General features: G+C 33.7%; 1 protein-coding gene across 1 annotated transcript in view; it reads right to left on the bottom strand.

The window, feature by feature from the left end:
• The window catches only part of Octbeta2R (Octopamine beta2 receptor), a 673234-nt gene extending 648473 nt beyond the window's left edge, over positions 1–24761 (bottom strand). The window contains exon 1 of the mRNA XM_075292797.1: positions 24199–24761. The gene's annotated coding sequence lies outside the window, so the exon portion shown is untranslated. The remainder of the gene's footprint in view (positions 1–24198) is intronic.
• Positions 24762–25079: the final 318 nt, after the last annotated feature.

Raw genomic sequence — 25079 nt, forward strand, 5'->3', positions numbered from 1 at the left:
CTTAGTCTACCCAAACATATATTGTTTAGACCAATATGCTTTCAAACATATTATATATTGGTAGAGATCAAACATATAACTGTTTGGGCAATACACAAAAATGTATATGCTTGAAGCAAAATATGTTTGAGAGTATATGTTACAGAAGCGATTTTTTGTGAGGATGTAAGGATAAAATAATAAATTAATTTAAACATATGGGAGCCACCGTGGTGCAATGGTTAGCATGCCCGCCTTGCATACGCAAAGTCGTGGGTTCGATTCCTGCTTCGACCGAACACCAAAAAGTTTTTCAGCGCTGGATTATCCCACCTCAATAATGCTGGTGACATTTCCGAGGGTTCAAAGCTTCTCTTAAGTGGTTTCACTGCAATGTGGAACGCCGTTCGGACTCGGCTATAAAAAGGAGGTCCCTTGTCATTGACCTCAATATGGAATCGGGCAGCACTAAGTGATAAGAGAGAAGTTCACCAATGTGGTATGGCAATAGACTGAATAGTCTAAGTGAGCCTGATACATCGGGCTGCCACCAAACCTAACCTAGCATGAATTTAGCATTTTTATCTACAACATTTTATTAATTTGTTCCATTTTATTAGTTCTTATTCTGTTTTTAATATTTTTAAAGCAAACAAATATATACGGCCGTAAGTTCGGCCAGGCCGAATCTTATGTACCCTCCACCATTGGATTGCATAGAAACTTGTACTAAAGACTGCCATCCACAATCGAATTACTTGGGTTGCGGTAACACTTACCGACAAAATTTTGTATAGTAATAAAATTTTGACAAAATTTTCTATAGAAATAAAAATTTGGTAGATTATTTTTGGGGATCGGCTATATATAACTATAGACCTATATGGACCAATTTTGGCATGGTTGTTAGCGGCCGTGTACTAGCGCAATATACCAAATTTCACCACGTACCAAATTTCAAGCGGATAGGATGAATTTTGCTCCTCCAAGAGGCTCCGGAGGTCAAATCTGGGGATCGGTTTAAATGGGGGTTATATATAATTAAGACCGGTATGGACCAATTTTTGCATGGCTGTTAGAGACCATATACTAACACCACGTTCCAAATTTCAACCGGATCGGATGAATTTTGCTCCTCCAAGAGGCTCCGCAGGTCAAATCTGGGGATCGGTTTACATGGGGGCTATATATAATTATGGACCGATATGGACTAATTTTGGCATGGTTGTTAGAGACCACCTACCAAATTTCAACCGAATCGGATGAAATTTGCTCCTATAAAAGGCTCCGGAAGTCAAATCTGGGGATCGGTTTATATGGGGGCTATATATAATTATGGACCGATATGGACCAATTTTTGCATTATTGTTAGAGACCATATACTTACAACATGTATTAAATTTCAGCCGGATCGGATGAAATTTGCTTCTCTTAAAGTCCCCGCAAGCCAAATTTGGGGGTCCGTTTATAACAGGTTGGCTGATAAGTCCCGGTCTGACACAGAGATGTCGCTAGTATTAAATGCATATTATTTTTATATAGTACCAACCTTCAAATGATTGACGTCTGTAAGTCAATTAGTTTGTGAGAGAGCGTCTTTTGGGAAGCAACTTTTGTTATTGTGAAAAAAATGGGAAAAAATGAATTTCGTGTTTTGATAAAATACTGTTTTCTGAAGGGGAAAAATACGGTGGAAGCAAAAACTTGGCTTGTTAATGAGTTTCCGGACTCTGTCCCAGGGAAATGAACAATAATTGATTGGTATGCAAAATTCAAGCGTGGTGAAATGAGTACGGAGGACGGTGAACGCAGTGGACACCCAAAAGAGGTGGTTACCGAAGAAAACATCAAAAAATCCACAAAATGATTTTGAATGACCGTAAAATGAAGTTGACCGAGATAGCAGAGGCCTTAAAGATATCAAAGGAACATGTTGTTTATATCATTCATCAATATTTGGATATGCGGAAGCTCTGTGCAAAATGGGTGCCGCGTGAGCTCACATTTGACCAAAAACAACAACGTGTTGATGATTCTGAGCGGTGTTTGCAGCTGTTAACTCGTAATACACTCGAGTTTTTCCGTCGATATGTGACAATGGATGAAACATGGCTCCATCACTACACTCCTGAGTCCAATCGACAGTCGGCTGAGTGGACATCGACCGGTGAACCGTCTCCGAAGCGTGGAAAGACTCAAAAGTCCGCTGGCAAAGTAATGGCATCTGGTTTTTGGGATGCGCATGGAATACTTTTTATCGATTATCTGAGAAGCGAAAAACCATCAACAGTGACTATTATATGGCATTATTGAAGCGTTTGAAGGTCGAAATCGCGGCAAAACGGCCCCATATGAAGAGGAAAAAAGTGTTGTTCCGCCAAGACAACGCACCGTGCCACAAGTCATTGAGAACGATGGCAAAAATGCATGAGTTGGGCTTCGAATTGCTTCCCCACCCACCGTATTCTCCAGATCTGGCCCCCAGCGACTTTTTCGTGTTCTCAGACCTCATAAGGATGCTCGCAGGGAAAAAATTTGGCTGCAAAAAAAAAAAAATTTGGCTGTGATCGCCGAAACTGAGGCCTATTTTGAGGCAAAAGCAAAGGAGTACTACCAAAATGGTATCAAAAAATTGGAAGGTCGTTATAATCATTGTATCGCTCTTGAAGGCAACTATGTTGAATAATAAAATCGAATTTTGACAAAAAAATGTGCTTTTCTTTGTTAGACCGGGGACTTATCAGCCAACCTGTTACATACTGGTGAAGGGTATAATATAGTCGGCCCCGCCAGGCCGAATCTTAGGCTTTCCTTACTTGTTATACCCTCCATCATATGATGGGGGTATATTAACTTTGTCATTCCGTTTGTAACACATCGAAATATTGTTCTAAGACCCCATAAAGTATGTCCGTCCGTCCGTCCGTCCGTCTGTTGAAATCACGCTAACTTCCGGACGAAACAAGCTATCGACTTGAAACTTGGCACAAGTAGTTGTTATCGATGTAGGTCGGATGGTATTGAAAATGGGCCATATCGGTCCACTTTTACGTATAGCCTCCATATGAAGGGACCCTCAGATTTGGCTTGTGGAGCCTCTAACAGAAGCATATTTCATCCGATCCGGCTGAAATTTGGTATATGGTATCTAACAACCATGCACAAATTGGTCCACATCGGTCCATAGTTATATATAGCCCCCATATAAACCGATCCCCAGATTGGGCTTGAGGAGCCTAGAAGAGAAGCAAATTTCATCCGATTCGGCTGAAATTTGGTACATGGTGTTAGAATATGGTCTCTAATAACCATGCAAAAATTGGTCCACATCGGTTCATAATTATATATAGCCCCCATATAAACCGATCCCAAGTTTTGGCTTGTGGAGCCTCTAAGAGAAGCATATTTCATCCGATCCGGCTGAAATTTGGTACATGGTGTTGGTATATGGTCTCTAACAATCATGCGAAAATTGATCCACATCGGTCCATAATTATATATAGCCCCCATATAAACCGATCCCCAGATTTGGTTTGCGGAGCCTCAAAGAGAAGCAAATTTCATCCGATCCGGCTGAAATTTGGTACATGGTGTTGGTATATGGTCTCTAACAACCGTGCAAAAATTGGTCCACATCGGTCCATAATTATATATGACGCCCATATCAACCGATCCCCAGATTTGGGTTGCGGACCCTCAAAGAGAAGCTAATTTCATCCGATCCGCTTGAAATTTGGTACATGATATTGGTATATGGTCTCTAACAACCATGCAAAAATTGGTCCACATTGGTTCATAATTATATATAGCCCCCATATAAACCGATCCCCAGATTTGGCTTGCGAAGTCTCCAAGAGAAGCAAATTTCATCCAATCCGGTTGTAATTTGGAACATGGTGTTATTATATGATCTTTAACAAATTGGTCCATATCGGTCCATAATTATATATAGCCCCCATATAAAACATTCTCCAGATTTGACCTCCGGAGCCTCTTGGAGGAGCAAAATTCATCCGATCCGGTTCAAATTAGGCACGTGGTGTTAGTATAGGGTCGCTAACAACCATACCAAAATTGGTCCAATCACACAAAAATTGGTCCATATCGGTTCATAATCATGGTTGCCACTAGAGCCAAAAATAATCTACCAAAATTTTATTTCTATAGAAAATTTTGTCAAAATTTTATTTCTATAGAAACTTTTGTCAAAATTTTATTTCTAGAGAAAATTTTGTTAAAATTTTATTCGGTTCATAATAAAATTTTCACCATTGTCAAAATTTTATTTCTATAGAAAATTTTGTCAAAATTTTATTTCTATAGAAAATTTTGTTCAAATTTTATTCGGTTCATAATCATGGTTGCCACTAGAGCCAAAAATAATCTACCAAAATTTTATTTCTATAGAAAATTTTGTCAAAATTTTATTTCTATAGAAAATTTTGTCAAAATTTTATTTCTATAGAAAATTTTGTCAAAATTTTATTTCTAGAGAAAATTTTGTTAAAATTTTATTCGGTTCATAATAAAATTTTCATCATTGTCAAAATTTTATTTCTATAGAAAATTTTGTCAAAAATTTATTTCTATAGAAAATTTTGTTAAAATTTTATTTCTGTAGAAATTTTTGTCAAAATTTTCTTTCTATAGAAAATTTTGTCAAAATTTTTATTTCAAAAGAAAAGTTTGTGCAAATTTTATTTCTATAGAAAATTTTGTTAAAATTTTATTTCTGTAGAAAATTTTGTCAAAATTTTATGTCTACTTTGTCAAACTGAATTATATACGTATTGGATCGATATTTTTTGATTTAATATATACCACGTATGGACTTATATACAATTTAGAAGATGGTGTTAGGAGGTTTTAAGATACACAAAAAATTTTTTTTTCTGATTCAATCACGAAAGTAATTGATCCAATTAATTTTTTAATTGAAACGTCTTCAATCACGAAAATGATAGTATCAATCACAGTTTTAATTGGGCAAAAAATTAATTAATTTCATTACCAAATTTCAATTAATTTTTTAATTGATTCAATTAAAAATTTAATTGATGTTGATTGCAAAACTCAATTAATTTATTAATTAGAAAAAGGTAACTATTTTCAATTACCTTTTGAGTAGGCTTAGAATTTTTATTTGGATTAACAATTGATTGTTTGAAAAAAAATTTTAATTAAAAATTTAAAAAAATGTTAATCACTTTTTTAACTGACTTAGTCTTCCGAATATGATTAAAAGTTTATTGTATCAATTAACTTTTTAATTAAAAATTTTAAAATTTTCAATCATTGACTTAATTAACTTAATGTTTCTATCTTGATTAAAAAGTTAATTGTACCAATTAATTTATTAATTGAAAAAAATTCAACTTCAATTAACTTTTTAATTGGAAATATTTTGGTGATATTTTTTTCTGTGTACCTTGCCATCGGCAAGCGTTACCGCAACTTAAGTAATTCGATTGTGGATGGCAGTGTTTAGATGAAGTTTCTACGCAATCCATGATGGAGGGTACATAAGCTTCGGCCTGGCCGAACTTACGGCCGTATGTACTTGTTTTTTACTAACATTGTTTTCCACACCAGGTTAGTCCCGACTTAAATTTAACGTCTATAAATTTTGTAGAACTCTGACAAATTTTTACCAGATCTGGTGAGATTTAATTATATTTATATGGGAACATAAACCTTTATATATAGCACCCTACACATTGAACGGATTTGATATGGTATCGAAAATGTGAATCTTCAAAGTGGTAATATAGTCGGCCCCACCCAACTTTAGACTTTCCTTACTTGTTAATTTTATGTTTATCGCTTTTTATACCTCAAATTTTTTTATACCTCAAACCATATAGTGGTCAGTGGTATATAGTGGTATAATATCTTTGATCAACCACAAAACTGTGCCTATCAGAAATATTGATTTTAGACCCCATAAAATATATACCGATCGACTCAGAATTACCTCCTGAGTCCGCCCATCTGTCCAAGAATTTTTTGTTCGCAGGTGTTTGGTCGCAACTATTAACGAATTTTGATGAAATTAATACATAGTGTTTTTTGGGCAAAAATTTAAATACGCCAAAATTTATGTTGAGTTTTATTTTCATTTGTTCATTTGTTGGTGTTGTTCAAATTTTGTTCGCACACAAGTTGTTTTCAGATAAACTGCAAGTGGCATTATAGTGCCGGGAATGCCAGAAGCATACGGCTGAAACTCCTGAATGCCAAGGGAATTGAACCCGTCTGCAGAGAAAACAATGAATGGGTTCTAACAGCCTATTTAGAAGATTATTGTCATATGGTGGTAATTAAATATAAACCCTGAAAAGATGGAAATATATACAGTTCAACAGAAAAAATCCCAATATTTTCTAGTATTAGCCTCGTCTAACGAAATAAGAAGAAACCAAAGACTAATAATGGTATTAAAATAAAAAAACTTTTTCCACCACAAACAAAAAAAAATATTTTCTATCTTTATTTCGTTGAAAACTGTAGTATTTGACCAAGAGAAACAAAACATAAATTTGCCATATATCATAGTCGGGGGGTAGTGGTGACGTAGCGCTCGAAAACTCAATTGAAAGCAAATATCAATAAATCAATTGGAAGTATTGAATACACACATCTGCCCTGGTCAGGCCACTTGGACTTTTTGTGAGGGGAAAAGTATTCGAGTTTTCACTCAATGGCCGACCTATTGGGGTTTAAGAATAAAATTTCCGATAAACTTTTGTCACATTGTGAAAGAAAAAAAAAAACGGAAAACAAATACCCCGGTAAAATGAAAGCTCACGCTCAAACACACAAAGATTTATTTAAATAAAATCGCTTTGTCCATGATTTGATTTATTACGGCAGTTAAAGAGATGCTCTGCTTAAATGGTCACAGTTTTATTGTTTTCCTAGCAAAATTTGCATATTCTGCTAATTTTTTTGTTTCGCTTGAAAATGTTCTCTTTTCGTTTTTATTGAGGCAATATAGTCTGTGAGACGAATAGACGACCACCGGGCAGTTTGGTTTAATTTTGTGTTTTTTTTTTTTGCTTCGTTCAGATTCAGATTTGAAAATGCTTTGATTAATTTTTCACCATCTGGCTTTGAAGAATGAGGAATGCCTTACTGAGAGTATGTAATGCTGTCATGTATTGCGTGTGAATGAATGATTTATTTTCGCACAATTTAATTATAATTGCTTTAATTTTTTTTTTCGTTAGTTTTATTTTATTTTTCTTGTACTTGACGAGTGATATTTTCACAAGAGAAAAAAAAAGTTTATTGCATTTTTTGTTTGTTTGTAATTTATAAAACATGTTTTTTTTTATGGTTCTCGTGAAGAAATTAGCAGATATATTTTATTGTCATTACATTTTCTGTCTGTCATTGTACTTCACAGGGGTTCACATTTATTAACTTCAATATAATAAATTTTTGCAAACAAAAAACACAAAACGAAAATAACACAGAAATGGGTTTAAAATCAGATGGTCGTGTATTTATATATACCCTTCACATTAAATATGATGGCTTACATCCTCGTATAGGATTTGTTGAATAATTTGAAAAGATGGACAAGACATTAAGTCTTAGACATTTTAAGGTGAAAATGTCATTTACAGATCTGAAAGAGCGTTACTTTTTAAGATGTTTTACCCAAAATGAAAAGAAAAGTATGAGCACTGGAAAGAAATGTTTGTCGTGGGGCCAAAGATTTCATGTCCTTAAAATACATATACAAATTTGGTTAGCATAGAAGATATAAGTTTTTTTTCTTGTCTCTGATATATTTTTTTTCCTTGTCCAAAAGTCAATAAACTTTTCAATGAATTTGTTTTGTCTTTATGGTTTAGTGAATCGACTTAAAAGTTAGTATTCTAAAATGAAAGAAAATTTAGTTTGACTAAGGTCAACTTGGCCTTAAAAATTCTGAAAAATTCTTCAAATTTAATGATATCGCCTTGAAATTTGTTTTAATTTTCATTGAAAAATACGCACAAAGAAAAAAACTTTCCTATGGAAAAAATTTTAGACCACCGAAATTCAACTTTCCTATAAAGCTTTTTCTTTCTAAGCAAGTTTACCAGACATTGTGACAAATGATGAAACTATTGTCTTTAATCAGTTTAATTTGCTTTAAAAGAATATTTTTTACAGACCAAAGAAAACATTGTTAAGAATCTCTATTCTGAATTTGAAATTTTAAGTTGGCGTTAATATGATTTTAAGTGACTCTGATAAGATATTAAGAAAAATGCTGAAAAAACGAATAAATTAACAAGTAAAGGGTGGTTAAATTGTAAGGGCCGATGTTGAATGTGAACCACACCTAAACGCTAAGTTTTTTTCCGAATTTTATTTGACATTTCTATATTTCAGACTTACTCAATTTGAACCATGGACGTCGTGAATGGGCAGAATGGTTCCAAGAACTGGCAACAGTGGATGATCAATTTTCGAAGAAAATCATCTTCAGTGATGAGGCACATTTTCACCTCAGTGGATTCGTCAATAAACAGAATTGCCGCATTTGAGCGAATAAGAATCCAAGAGTGATTGTCAAAAAACCAATGCACCCAATGGTGCGGTTTATGGGCTGGCGGCATCATCGGGCCGTATTTTTTCCAAAATGAGGCCGGTCAGGCAGTTACTGCGAATGGTGTTCGCTATCGTGAGATGATAACGAACTTTTTATGGCCCCAATTGGAAGATATGGATGTGGACGATATGTGGTGTCAGCAGGACGGTGCCACTTGCCACACAGCTGACGAAACAATGGCTCTTTTGCGCAACAAATTCAATGGCCGTGTTATCTCACGTAATGGCGATGTCAATTGGCCGCCAAGATCATGTGATTTGACACCGTTGGACTTTTTTCTTTGGGGTTATTTGAAAGAAAAGGTGTACGTCGATAAGCCAGCAACAATTCAAAAGCTAAAGGATGAAATAATTCGGCACATTAACGGCATAGAACCTCCATTATGCCTCAGCGTCATCGAAAATTTGGACCATCGGATGAAGGTGTGCCATCCAGGTCTCGGCTCCCATTTGGCCGATATTTTGTTCCATACATAATTGAATAATACCAATATATCATAACAAAATAAAATTACAATAATTTCCTAAATAGTTTGTGATTTATTCAAAATCAACATCGGCCCTTGAAATTTTAACCACCCTTTATATACAGCAGTAAGTTCGGCTGGGCCGTATCTTAAATACCCACCACCATGAATCAAATATAATAGTTTACTTTGAAAACTCTTCGTCGTAGCGGGTTATTTGATAATATATAGCATTTTAGGGGGTTTGATGACAAATTTTCTCCCAAGCAAATCAGTTCAACCAGATACTACCTATGAAGACTAGATCAGATTCTGGATTTATGAGAACCAATTTTGTTTGAGTTTTAGGGAAATCATAAACATCTCGTGTATATGATGAAATAACCCCTTGATTTGAAATCTTAAATCTGTAGATTTTTTCCGACATTATTTAAATGAATACGATGAGTAAAATCTGGAAATTTTACTTTCAAATTCAAGCAATTTTCATGATAAGTGCGCCTTTTATACCCTGAAATAAGTTTTTTTTCTTTTCTGAGGAACGAAATTTTAGACAAGCAAAGTTTTCTTTTGACACAAAATTTTAGAGACAATCGTTGAATCGCTTGTCAAAAATTCGGATTAATTTGCTCTAAACGACAATACTTTAGAAGAAAGAAAGAAGAATTTCGTTTGTCTAAAATTTGATTCCGGTTGAAAATATTTTTTCTTTGGGTGTACCCTCAAGAAGTTAAATCGGTCTATATTGATGCCTTACCAAACGGACCGGTAAAAAAACGCGATACAGATTTTTCAGGGTCTAAAATTCCAGTATATTTACATTTTTTTTGCAAATCGGATAAAAACTACGGTTTCTAGAAGCCCAAGGAGTTAAATCTGGATATCGGTCTATGTGGAGGCTATACTAAAACATGGGTCGATACACACCATATTCGGCTGACCTATTTGTGGTCAGCCGGATTCCAGGAGTCCTAGAAATAAAATCGGGAGTTAGGTCTACATGGGGGCTATACCAAAACATCGACCAATACTCACCATCTCTTAATGTTCCTCAAATACCTCTAGAATTCATTTTTCAGACAAATTGGGTGAAAACTACGAATTCTAGAAGTAAAATCGGGAGATCAGTCTATATAGGGGCTATACCAAAACATGAACCGATACGAACCATTTTCGACACACCTCTTTATGGTCCTAAAATACCTCTGGATTTCCAATTTCCGGCAAATTGGATAAAAACTACGGTTTCTAGAAGCCCCAGAAATAAAGTCGGGAGATAGGTCTATACGGAAGCTATACCAAAACATGGACCGATAAGCACCATTTGCGACACACCTATTTGTGATCTTAAAATATCTCTAGATTTTCAATTTCAAGCAAATCGGCTAGAAAATATAGTCTCTAGACGCCCAAGAAGTATAATCGCCAGATGGGTTATATTGGGGTTATACCAAAAAAATGGACCGATACACCTCAATTTCGGCACACCTATTTGTGGTCCCGAAATACCTCTAGATTTTCAATTTCAGACAAATCGGGCAATAAATACAGTTAATAGAAGCCAAAGAATAAAAATCGGGAGATCGGTCTATATGGCGGCTATACCAAAACATGGACCGATACGGACCATTTTCGACACAACACCTTATGGTCCTTAAATACCTCTAGATTTTCAAATTTCAGGGAAATCGGATAGAAAATACAGTTTCTAGACGCCCAAGAACCAAATCGGGAGATCGGTCTATATGGGGGCACACCTATTTGTGGTCCCAAAATACCTCTAGATTTCCAATTTAAGACAAATCGGGTAATAAATACAGTTAATAGAAGCCAAAGAATACAAATCGGGAGATCGGTCTATATGGCGGCTATACCAAAACATGGACCGATACGGACCATTTTCGACACAACACTTAATGGTCCTTAAATACCTCTAGATTTTAAAATTTCAGGCAAATCGGATAGAAAATACAGTTTCTAGACGCCCAAGAACCAAATCGGGAGATCGGTCTATATGGGGGCTATACCAAAACATGAACCGATGGGCACCATTTTTGGCACACCTTTTTATGGTCCTCAAGTACCTCTAGATTTTCAATTTCAGGCAAATTGGATAAAAACTACGGTTTTTATAAGCCCAAGACCCCAAATCGAGAAGTCGGTTTATATGGAGACTATATCAAAACTTCAAACGATATAGCCCATGTTCGAACTTGACCTGCCTGCAAACATAAGACGAGTCTGTGCCAAATTTCAGGATGATAGCGCCATTATTGAAGGATGTAGGATGTGATTACAACAGACAGACAGACGGACATGCTTATATCGTCTTAGAATTTCTCCCTGATCAAGAATATATATACTTTATATAGTCGGAAATCGATATTTCGATGTGTTACAGACGGAATGACAAACTTATTATACCCCCATCACCATTCTATGGTGGTGGGTATAAAAATATTTTTGAAAAACTAACTATTCTCTTTCATTGATAGGCTAAGAAATTTCCGAACCGCCCTCGTAGAAGGCGCACCGATCATGAAAATTGCTTGAAACTGAATGTAAAATTTCCAGATTTAATCGTAATCATTTAAATAAGGGGGGTAAAAATCCACAGATTTTAGATCGAGGCTTTTTTAATCATTTTCTTGCACACTTCAACGTGATGATTATGATTCCTCTAAAACTCAAACAAAAATGGGTCGTATAAATCCAGAATCTGATCTACTCTTCATAGGTAGAATTTTTAAATGTATTTGTTAGAATATTTGTTATAAAACCCCCTGAAATTCTATATATTATCAAGTAACCCGCTACGACGAAGAATTTTCAAAGGAAACTACAAGTTATAATTTAGTAGACAATTTTAAGGAGGCTTAAAATTCCTTGCAATTGGCAACTGTTACTACAATGGACCCATATTTAAATTCGACGTCATGTCTTCTAATCTATCAGTATAAAAAACAAAATTATAATGGACACTTCAAAAGAAAACTTATTTCTTAATTTCAAAAACAAAAACGAATTTTAGTCAAAGATGAATAAACCTCAAGAAAAAAATTAGTTTATATTTGAAGTTCTATTTTTAAATTTTTTATATATATGAAACTGTGGTGATTTTCGTTATCAACTTTTATACTTATTGACTGTTAATTCCATTTAGTTTATATTCTTATATCTTTCAATAATATTTCATACACTTTCATTGGAAAAACCAAACAATGGCCACCCATACCCCATATACAAGATAATAACATTTTTGAGTAATAGTTTTTTTTCTCCCCCGCAATTCAATAACTTTGAACATTTATTTGGATTAATTGATGAAAATTTTATAACAAAATTTATTACACGTTTCCATTGTGCCCCACATTAATAAATTTTATTATTAATAACCGCATTCAACCACAAAAAAAAAAAAAACTTTTTTTGGTTGCTATTGAATTTGAGTGTATACGATGACTTCATATATGACTACCAAAGTGAGATGCGAATGTGTAAAAATGCCATCAGATATGACCGCCTCAATTGACAATATTTCTCACAGTGTCAATGTGGTCAGGGCTTATTTGAAAAAAAAAAAAACACCAGCACATAGATATCTATTAATTACTATAGACACTTACATCAAATGTGTTATTTGTGACACGGAAAAACATTAATCGCGCTAATAATAGATGCGCCTGCATAATATTTTTTATTAAATGCAATTAGATTCACATAATTAGTAAAAAAAAATATTATTATTACGTTATTATTAGTAAAGGCTTCACAAGATTTTATCTTTTTTTACATTTTCCACTATAGCTGGGAGAATTTGTAATATATCAACACATTGGCCTTAAATCATGTGCATATATTTGTGATTATTAGTCAAGAAAAAATTTACTTGAATTGGAATATTTGGACCCTCAATTAAAGATTCCGTTTTTGATTTCGAGCCAGAGATGCAGTTTCTTTAAAATAAATACATTTTCAGAAAACAAAACCAGATCCGACTTTTTCCAAATTCAATAGCAAATACAAAGGGCGAATGTACCATTCTGATGTTGAAATTGCTTTCACACTTAAGATATATGATAGAGACATTAACCGGCGTTTAAATGTTTATGCTCCCAAGTAAGCAACTATAAGGTGTTGTTCGAAAAGGTTTATATAAATAGTTTTTATACCCTCCTCCATAGGATGGGGGTTATATTAACTTTGTCATTCCGTTTGTAACATATCGAAATATTGCTCTAAGATCCCATAAGTACCCAGCAAAAAAAGTATCGCCAAAAAAGTAATGAAAATGTTCTTTTTGGATCCGGAAGTGGGGACGGTAGTTAAAATAAAGAGCATCATTGGGAGTGCATCTGCTGGAAGTGCTTTTAAAGTTGTGCCTTTTGAAAGGTAGCAGATATTTTCAACTTCATTGTCAAAGTTCGCAAAGAAATATCTGGTTTGGCAAGCCATCTGTACCTGTGGCTTGAAAAGCAGCATTTTCATAGCATCCCGGACTGTCAACCAAGAAATTTACGTGAAAGAGTGTTTGAATAAACGTCTGCTGCCTTTCCTGAAGAAACACGGTTGTTCCGTACTGTTTTAGCCGGATTTGGCATCTTGTCATTACGGTAAAAAGGCCTTGGAGTGGTACGCCGCCAACAACGTGCAGGTGGTTCCCAAATACAAGAACCCTCCCAACACGCCAGAGCTCCGCCCAATTGAGAAATACTGGGCTATTATCAAGCGGAACTTAAAGAAGACCAAAAAAACTGCTAAGGACGAGCAGCAGTTCAAGGCAAACTGGCTTTCTGCGGCGAAGAAGGTGGACAAGGTGGCTGTACAAAATCTGATGGGAGGTGTCAAGCGTGAGGCCCGGCAATTCGGATTTGAAAAGCGAAAGCCTAACTGAATATTTTTCCTGAATTTTATACTAATTGAACTTGAAAAGGAAATTTTATTTGATTTTTTAAATAAACGATGTCACCGATTTACACGCGTTTTCCTTGACCAAATTTTGACCGTATCACCCTTTATAGCCCCCATATAAAAAGACGCTCAGATTTGGTTTGCGGAGCCTCTTGGAGGAGCAAAATTCATCCAATCCGGTTGAAATTTGGTACATGATGTTAGTATATGCTCTCTAACAACCATGCAAAAATTGGTCCATATCGGTCTATAATTATATATAGCCCCCATATAAAGCGAACCACACATTTGGCTTGCGGAGCCTCTAAGAGAAGCAAATTTCCTTCTATCCGGCTGACATTTGGTATATGATGTTAGCATATGGTCTCTAACAACCATGCAAAAATTGGTCCGCATCGGTCCATAATTACATATAGCCCCCATATAAACCGATCCCCAGACTTGACCTCCGGAGCCTCATGGATGAGAAAAATTCATCCGATTCGGTTGAAATTTGGTACGTGGTGTTAGCATATGGTCTCTAACAACCATGCAGGAATTGGTACATATCGGTCCATAATTATATGTAGCCCCCATATAAACCGATCCCCAGATTTGACGTACGGAGCCTCATGGATGAGAAAAATTCATCCGATTCAGTTGAAATTTGATACGTGTTGTTAGTATATGGTCTCTAACAACCATGCAGGAATTGGTCCATATCGGTCCATAATTTTATGTAGCCCCATATAAACCTATCCCCAGATTTGACGTCCAGAGCCCCTTGGAAGAGCAAAATTCACTCGATCCGGTTGAAATTTGGTACGTGTTGATAGTATATGGTCTTTAACAACCATCCGAAATTTGGTCCATAACGGTCTTAATTACATATAGCCCCCATTTAAACCAATCCCCAGATTTGACCTGCGGAGTTCTTGGAGGAGTAAAATTCATTCGATCCGGTTGAAATTAGGTATGTGGTGAAATTTGGTACATTGCGCTAGTATATGGCCGCTAACAATCATGCCAAAATTAGTCCATATCGGTCTATAGTTATATAGCCGATCCCCAAAAATAATCTACCGAAATTTTATTTCTATAGAGAATTTTGCTAAAATTTTATTACTATAGAAAATTTTGTCAAAATGTTATTACTATACAAAATTTTTTCAAGATTTTATTTCTATAGAATATATTTTGCAAAATTTTATTTCTATAGAAAGTTTTGTCAAAATTTTATTTCTATAGAAAATGTTGTCATTTTGTGGTATGATCTCTAACAACCATCCGAAACTTGGTCCATAGCGGTCTTAATTACATATAGCCCCACTTAAATCGATCCCCAGATTTGACCTGCGGAGCACTTGGAGGAGTAAAATTCATTCGATCCGGTTGAAATTAGGTATGTGGTGAAATTTGGTACATTGCGCTAGTATATGGCCGCTAACAACCATGCCAAAATTGGTCCATATCGGTCTGTAGTTATATATAGCCGATGCCCAAAAAATAATCTACCAAAATTTTATTTCTATAGAAAATTTTGTCAAAATTTTATTACTATAGAAAATTTTGTCAAAATTTTATTATTATAGAAAATTTTGTCAAAATTTTATTACTATATAAAATTTTTTTCAAGATTTTATTTTTATAGAATATATTTTGCAAAATTTTATTACTATAGAAAATTTTTTCAAAATTTTATTACTTTTGAAAATTTTAACAAAATGTTATTACTATAGAAATTTTTATCAAAATTTTATTTCTATAGAAAATGTTGTCAATATATTAAATTTTGTCAAAATTTTATTTCTTTAGAAAATTTTGTCAAAATTTTATTTCTATAGAAAATTTTCTCAAAATTTTATTTCTTTCGAAAATTTTCTCAAAATTTTATTTTTATAGAAATTATGTCAAGCTGAATTATATGCGTATTTAATCGGCTTTTTTTTTGTTTAATATATACCCCGTATGGACTAACTTACAATTGAGAAGACGGTGTTAAGAAGTTTTAAGATACCTTGCCATCGGCAAGTGTTACCGCAACTCAAGTAATTCGATTGACAGTCTTTAGTACAAGTTCCTATGCAATTCATGGTGAAGGGTACATAAGATTCGGCCTGGCCGAACTTACGGCCGTATATACTTGTTTTCCTTAAAATTAACACAAATTAATTTTTTCATTTTGTTTTGCTATGGTACTTCGTAATGAAGCACGTGCTATACTTTGGTACCTTAGATATGCAAATAAATGAACAAGAAAATCTATATAATTTTTTCTTTGGTTACAGTTAGTAACTATAGGGAAACTGAAACGTTTAGTTGAAGTTAATTGTTGTTTTGTTTCGTTGTTAATTAATCTATAATATTCTGAGAATATACAATAGATACTCCCCAGATATGAGGGCATAATGCACAATTATCGTGACTCACGAATACGCTCGTGACGTACACTCTTGCTAAGGTTAAAAGAAACCAAAATATTTTGGAATACATTTCAATCGATTAACGATAAAAAAAAATATTTACGTGATATTAAAAAAAAAATTGCGTGATATTAAAGATTAGACAACCTAACTTTTATGATGCACAATTTACAACATATTAAACAAATAAATTTCTTTAAACTAATGAAATTTTAATTAGAATACAATTTAGAATCCTTGCTTCAAAAATGGTTTTCATTAAATTTAGGACAAAAATTTTGGAAATTTGCGTGCCTCCGATAAAGCGTATACCTTTGAACTAAGGCAAATTGTCCTTAAAGTAAAGAAACAGATTTTTTTATTTAAAGGAATCGTTCTTAAATTAACTGAAACATTACTTCTTAAGATTGAAGGTAAAAACGCTTCAAATATAGGCTAAGATTTATTTTGAAGATTTAGCATCTTTAGTTTAAAGTTTCTTTTAGAATTAATTTTTTTACAATTTTGAAGTATCCGTTATAAATTGGATTTTTAAACTAGCATTTGTTTGTAGGTGATTAGCTTTATTAATATATCGCAAAAAAAGAGAATGAAAATTCAATAAATGATATCTGTATCCTAATTTCAATTTTATTGATCCTAGATTTAAAGCCAGATAGGTCGCTAAAATGTCTTTATTTTACTGAAGCCGCATCTTCTTCCGATCTTCAGATACAATTTCTTGTGGCTTTTGTTTTTCGTCCTGTATGCATGATATTTTTATTAATTGGTACAATCCATGATGAGAGTATACAAATTTACACTTTAAAAAAAGTATACTTGCATCCAATGATTTAGGATTTTAGTATTGATTCCAAGCCAAAGATGCGGAATCTTCATATTAGAGTATGAACCACTCTAATACCCTCTTCAAAATATATGTCAAGTTATTTCATAAAAAAATTAATAAAATAAAAATTATTTTAAACAAGTATATACGGCCGTAAGTTCGGCCAGGCCGAAGCTTATGTACCCTCCATCATGGATTGCGTAGAAACTTCTTCTAAACACTGTCATGCAGAATCGAATTACTTAAGTTGCGGTAACGCTTGCCGATGGCAAGGTATCTTAAAACCTCCTAACACCATCTTCTAAATTGTATTTAAGTCCATACGTGGTATATATTAAATCAAAAAAGATCGATCCAATACGTATATAATTCAGTTTGACAAAGTAGACATAAAATTTTTACAAAATTTTCTACAGAAATAAAATTTTAACAAAATTTTCTATAGAAATAAAATTTTCACAAAATTTTCTATAGAAATAAAAATTTTGACAAAATTTTCTATAGAAAGAAAATTTTGACAAAAATTTCTACAGAAATAAAATTTTAACAAAATTTTCTATAGAAATAAACTTTTGACAAAATTTTCTATAGAAATAAAATTCTGACAATGATGAAAATTTTATTATGAACCGAATAAAATTTTAACAAAATTTTCTCTAGAAATAAAATTTTGACAAAATTTTCTATAGAAATAAAATTTTGGTAGATTATTTTTGGCTCTAGTGGCAACCAAGATTATGAACCGATATGGGCCAATTTTTGTGTGATTGGACCAATTTTGGTATGGTTGTTAGCGACCATATACTAACACCACGTTCCTAATTTGAACCGGATCGGATGAATTTTGCTCCTCCAAGAGGCTCCGGAGGTCAAATCTGGAGAACGTTTTATATGGGGGCTATATATAATTATGGTCCGATATGGACCAATTCTGCCACGGTTGTTAAAGATCATATACTAACACCATGTTCCAAATTACAACCGGATTGGATGAAATTTGCTTCTCTTGGAGACTTCGCAAGCCAAATCTGGGGATCGGTTTATATGGGGGCTATATATAATTATGAACCTATGTGGACCAATTTTTGCATGGTTGTTAGAGACCATATACCAATATCATGTACCGAATTTCAGGCGGATCGGATGAAATTTGCTTCTCTTTGAGGCTCCGCAACACAAATCTGGGGATCGGTTTATATGGGCGCTATATATAATTATGGACCGATGTGGACCAATTTTTACACGGTTGTTAGAGACCATATACCACTACCATGTACCAAATTTCAGCCGGATCGGATGCAATTTGCTTCTCTTTGAGGCTTCGCAAGCCAAATCTGGAGATCGGTTTATATGGGGTCTATATATAATTATGGACCGATGTGGACCAATTTTTGCATGGTTGTTAGAGACCATATACCAACATCATGTACGAAATTTCAGCCGGATCGGATGAAATTTGCTTTTCTTTGAGGCTCCGCAAGCCAAATCTGGGGATCGGTTTATATGGGGGCTATATATAATTATGGACCGATGTGGACCAATGTTTGCATGATTGTTAGAGACCATATACCAACACCATGTACCAAATTTCAGCCGGATCGGATGAAATATGCTTCTCTTAGAGGCTCGGCAAGCCAAATCTGGGGATCGGTTTATATGGGGGCTATATATAATTATGGACCGATGTGAACCAATTTTTGCACGGTTATTAGAGACCATATACCAACACCATGTACCAAATTTCAGCCGGATCGGATGAAATTTGCTTCTCTTTTAGGCTCCGCAAGCCAAATCTGGGGATCGGTTTTGTATGGGGGCTATATATAATTATGGACCGATGTGGACCAAGTTTTGCATGGTTGTTAGAGACCATATACCAACACCATATACCAAATTTCAGCCGGATCGGATGAAATATGCTTCTGTTAGAGGCTCCACAAGCCAAATCTGAGGGTCCCTTTATATGGGGGCTATAAGTAAAAGTGGACCGATATGGCCCATTTTCAATACCATCCGACCTACATCGATAACAACTACTTGTGCCAAGTTTCAAGTGGATAGCTTGTTTCGTTCGGAAGTTAGCGTGATTTCAACAGACGGACGGACGGACATGCTTAGATCGACTCATAATTTCTCCACGACCCAGAATATATATATACTTTATGGGGTCTTAGAGCAATATTTCGATGTGTTACAAACGGAATGACAAAGTTAATATACCCCCATCCTATGATGGAGGGTATAAAAATGCCATCAGCTGAAGCGCTACGAATGAGAAGAGCATGTAGGGTATTTCTTTAAATCAAAAATATTTTTATTTACTTTAAAGTAGATTTGCCTTGTTTCAAATATATACGACGTTAACTGGGTGACCCAAATTTTATTCTAAACTTAATTAGAAAATTATAAAATTTCTTCTAAATAAATCCTAATTTTTCTAAAAAAAAGAATGTAAATTGCATGTCCTAAAATTTAGGCTGACCTTACAGAAAGTCGTATATTTTTCCATCTACACTTTCTCAATTTATATAGGAGATGTTTCCAATACTTTATTTAAAAGACGTGTTTTACCTGAAATATAGTATACTAATATCTATCTGAAATCGCGTATAATGTTGGAGAACTAACTTGTTGTTAACACATTTTTAAATGACTTTGATAGCACACGAAGCAAAACGCAGAAGACGGGTAAATTTCAATATGTTTGCTTGAATCAAGTACGTAGACCTCAAATTTCAAAAGAGAATTCTGTCTTAAAAGTATCCTTACTTCAATTCTCCGCTTCTTTGGTTCGGAATCAAAACCAAACTCATTAGTGTAAAGGGAAAATCTTTGGAACCGGGCATGGGTTTTTTCAGTGCATTTGAGCAAACGTAGCATTTATTTGAGTTTGGAATTAATGGAAATTTTTTTATTCTATGGTAAATGTAAAACCAGAATATCTGAAATCGGCGTGAACGGCAAAAAGTTTTGGAAAAACGAGTGAGAAAAATATGTATTTATTCTATATTTATGACAACATATCATAAAGGTTATTTCTTCAAATTTTATTCTTAATTTAATTAGAAAATTATAAAATTAAAATCTAATTTTTCTAAAAATACCTGTCATTAATATTGTGTAAATTGCGTGCCCTGATCTTACGGAAGATCAATACTTTTAAAGGCCACAGATTTCATGTCCTTAAAATACAAATGCGAATTTTGCTTAACATAAAAGACGCATTTCTCTGATACAATTTTTTTCCAAAAGTTGATACACTTTTCAATGAAGACGTTTTGTCCTTATAGTTACTTAAAACTGGTTATCTTTACATGAACATTTTTTTAAAATTTTGTTTGTCTAATATTTGAGGTGTCAATTTTTCACTACTTCCGGATCCAAAAAGAACATTTTCACCACTTTTTGGCGACGCTTTTTTTGCTGGGCGTTTGTATAAACTTTGCAACTTTGTTAACTACCGATGTCCACCATAAAGGACATGACTTAATCGACTTACACTGTATGTACCGTACACCCAATTTTCTTTTTTTATATCTTTTAGTTAAATAACACTTCCTCTCATACAGAAAAAATTATCAATTGTATCAATTATAAATAGGCCACCTTAATTGCTCAAGTACACACAATTTTTTTTTTCAGTTTCAATCACAAAATTAATTGATCCAATTAATTTTTTAATTGAAATGTCTTCAATCATGAGAATGATAGTATCAATCACAGATTTAATTGGGTATCAAAAAATTTCTTGATTAAAAAATTAATTGATTTCTATAGCAAAATTCAATTAATTTCTTAATTAAAAACTAAACTATAGTATATTTCAATGAGTTTCTATAACTATTTTTAATAATTTTTAGTTTGATTTAAAAATTCATAGTTTCAATTTCTTTTAATTAAGATTTAAAAAAAAAATATCCAGAATTATGTGTCTTACTCTTCCGAGTTTGATTAAAAAGTTAATTGTATCAATTAATTTTTTAAATGACTAAATTTTTTATTGATGTATCAACGTATTTTCTCAAAATTTCGGGCAGCCAAAGATTTTGGGGCTTTCGTAAGATATGAAAAATATCAGCCAAATCGGTTCAGATTTTGATATAGCTCCCATATATATCTTTCGTCCGATTTGCACTTATATGGCTTCAAAAGCCAGAGTTTTGCCCTGAGTTGCTTCAAATTTTGCCTAAGGAGTACGTTTAATAGTATCGTTAAGTGTGCCAAATTTGGTTGAAATCGGTTCAGATTTAGATATAGCTCCCATATATATCTTTCGCCCGATTTACACCCATATGACCACGGAGGCCAAAATTATTCTCCCATTTACGTTTTTTTGTTGAGATAGGACGATTATTATTCTAACTATGCATGTCAAATTTGGTCAAAATCGGTTCATATTTAGATATAGCTCCCACATATATGTATGTACGCCAGAGTAGGGGAAATATGGTAGAATGTTTCATATTTTAGACCCATTTTCAATGGGAGTTTCCTCCAATCGACTCGATAGATTCCACAGAGAATACATTTAATATGCTATTTAAGTGGCGAAAATACCCACATTTTACAAAAAATTCTGTGATGATTTCCCCATATCGAAGTCATATTCTACACACTGTAATGCCAAACTTTCCACAGAATGGTAGAATTTTAAATAAAGCTTCGACTTGTGGAAATATCGCCCGAATTGGCCATTTAATATATCACAACCCACAATTGACCACATATCTTGGCGAGATTTAACCAATATCCTTGTAAAATCGTCACAGCTGAGTAGCAAACATTGTAAATATTACTCAAATTGTCCTATATCTCGAATACATATGTATCGCCTGATAAATCATAAATGATATTTTGTACAATTGCTTCAAAATTGATCTAGCTTTATATTTTCCATATTTTTTACTAACATTGTGTTTCATCCCAGGGTGTTAGCCCATTTAATTTTTAATTCTAGCAATTTTGTAGAAGTACAAAAAATTTTCTCCAAATAAATATAAATATTTGTATATGGGAGTATAAACCTCCCAACAAATTTGAAGGAGTTGATATGGTAACACAAATTTTGGTCTACATAATGGTGAAGCGTATAATATAGTCGGCCCCGCCCGACTTTAGACTTTATTTACTTGTTTTTTTACTAACATTGTGTTTCATCCCAGGGCGTTAGCCTGGGATAGAAGTACAAAAAATTGTCTCCATTAAAAGTATGCAAACCTTTATATAGCTCCCAGCAAATTTGAAGTAGTTGAGAGTTTACATAGTAGTGAAGGGTATAATATAGTCGGCTCCACCCAACTTTAGACTTTTCTTACTTGTTTTTTAATTGAAAAAGTTTTCAACTTCAATCAACTTTTTAATTGGGAATATTTTGGTGATATTTTTTTCTGTGTACAAATCAGAAATGACAAAACATGAGGATTTCACTTTTTCCATGGAAAAACAAATTCGTTACATAAAGTTGACGAAACACATAAAAACATAAAACTGGTAAATTAATATTATGTTAAATAAAACATACAAGGCTAATGAACAATCGACGCTCAAAATCATGTCCTCCCAGGTGAACATCGGTTGTGAAAGGGTTAATATATTATTTTATAGTTTTATCTTTAAGTTCCATACATTGTCTTCACATAGGTATTAAAACTTATTTCCTTTCCCTTTAATATCTTAAAAATTGCAAAGCAATTCTCGCAATATTATTAAGAATATATTAATTTTTTATTAAAATTAAACAACAACCATTTGGTAACATCGTTCAACAAACACAACAAGAAATCTGCATACTAAGCATTCAGCATGTCAGCAGCAACAAACAACAAAAAAAAAGATTTTGATGTAATTCCACAATGACAGTGACAAACTTGTTTATAATTGTATATTTGTTTATAGTATTTATTTTTTTTTGTTTTGTTGGTAATTGATAATCTCTTTTAATCACACAGGTACTTTCAACTTTGGCTTTAATATTTATCAACTAAATGCTTATCATCATTCATCAAAATCTTCATTTAAATCAATGACATGACACTACAAGGACGTTTTCTTGATTGTAATAGGCAAGAAGAAACAAGTGAAGACCTTTGATAGGAGATTAAGAAACCACAAAATATTCTAGATAATAGTCAACAATGATTTTAATGTTTTTGTTGTTGTTTTTTATTACAAATATTTTCACATAAAAATAAATTATTTTTATTTTTTTTTACTTTTTTACAATAACCGGAAATGTTGGCAGGATAGTTTCCTTGAATTACAAGCTATTCACATTAGCAAAGTAGCCTTAATTATTGTGATTGTTTTGGCTATTTATTGATCAATGTTTTCTCTTACTCACACTTGCCCTCCTCTAAGCAAAGCATAAACAAACGCACTCTCTCTCTCTCCAACACACTCACACGCACTAAGGCACATTCATTAGCTCATTAAGATATTCTATTCATTAAGATATTCTTTACAGTTATGGGGGTATTTGAGATTTTATTTTTGTTTATTTACACAAGGACATTCTCTTTTTCTCTCTGTGTTTTTCCGTTCATTATCGGCACTTATGTTTGCTGAAGGTTTCCTTTTTTTTTGAGGTATCCGTTACGGTTCTCAGTTGTTTGACACTTAGGCCTAAGGCCTTTAATTTACACACTCAAATCACGCACACTGCTGTATGCTAGGAAAACATACAAAACACGCACTACTACTACCTCAATATAATAGGGAAGTGCAAATCCTTGTTGGCTTTAATAATTAGTCAAGTTGTAAAAATAACGGAAAATGTTTACAAAGACACGTTTTAAGCAACAAAAATCTTTATGATATACATCACCAAAAGCCTAGTAGACTCAAACACACACACACCCACATATCTATAAACACAGAAATACCACAATATAATTATAATGCAAAGGGATGGACAGACCGACCACATAGTACACAAAACATTTCCGCTGTTAAAGGAAAAGTGCGTGTTTTGTGTGTATGTATGTGTGGTAAAGGACACTTACACATTGTGAGACCAATTAACACCTTCGCGGCTTGTTGTGCGAACTCTTGAAATTCCAAAACATTTTATGACCACAAACGGAAATAATTGATGATAAATTGCGTTAGGCGTACCGTTAGTTTTCACGTTTACCGGAAAATATCAACGATATCCCGAAATAACAATATCCGTTTTTTAATCACTTCCCGAAAAAAAATTTAAAAATTTTATTTTAACGATTTTCCGAACTTTTCAGCGGTTATTTTGATATTTAAATGTTAACCGTTTTCCTAGCTTAGCTCTCTCGCTCTTGGCAGTTATTACAATGCGGTGTCAGAATTTTTGCATGGTATTTTATTTTTTGTTGTTATTTGGTTTGACTATTCTGGTTATTAGTATTATTATTAATATTGTTGTGGTTGGGGGGAGAAACTTTGATTTAAACTAGAAGAGAACTCGCGTCCGTAGTAAACTCTTAAACGTTGCCACACACCAGGCAGACTAATAACGAATGAAATTCCCTCTCGTTGGTTTAAGGTTCTTCCATACGAGTCAGTCGGGCAAGGCGTTTATGGTTACACTCAATGTTCTTCTTCTGTATGCACTCTATGTGGATGTTATTGTTGATGTTAAAGCTAGCTGCTGCTGTGTGTGCTTTGCATTGGTTGGATGTGACTAAAATGTTTGTGTTCTCGGTGGGTTAGTATTGCAATTGCCATTGTTGTTGTTGTTTTTGTTACTCATCATTAATCTACATTCAATACAACAAAGCGATGGTAGCCAAACATGCTCTAGTTGCCTACATTACAGAGTCATCCCCAAGCTAACGGTTTATGTTAAACGAATGATGAACATCTTCATTTTATAAACAGGCACATGTGGCATGAGAGAGCGAAAGAGAGGGA

Source organism: Haematobia irritans, chromosome 1, assembly GCF_050003625.1.
Source record: "Haematobia irritans isolate KBUSLIRL chromosome 1, ASM5000362v1, whole genome shotgun sequence".
In the NCBI taxonomy this organism is placed as follows: domain Eukaryota; kingdom Metazoa; phylum Arthropoda; class Insecta; order Diptera; family Muscidae; genus Haematobia; species Haematobia irritans.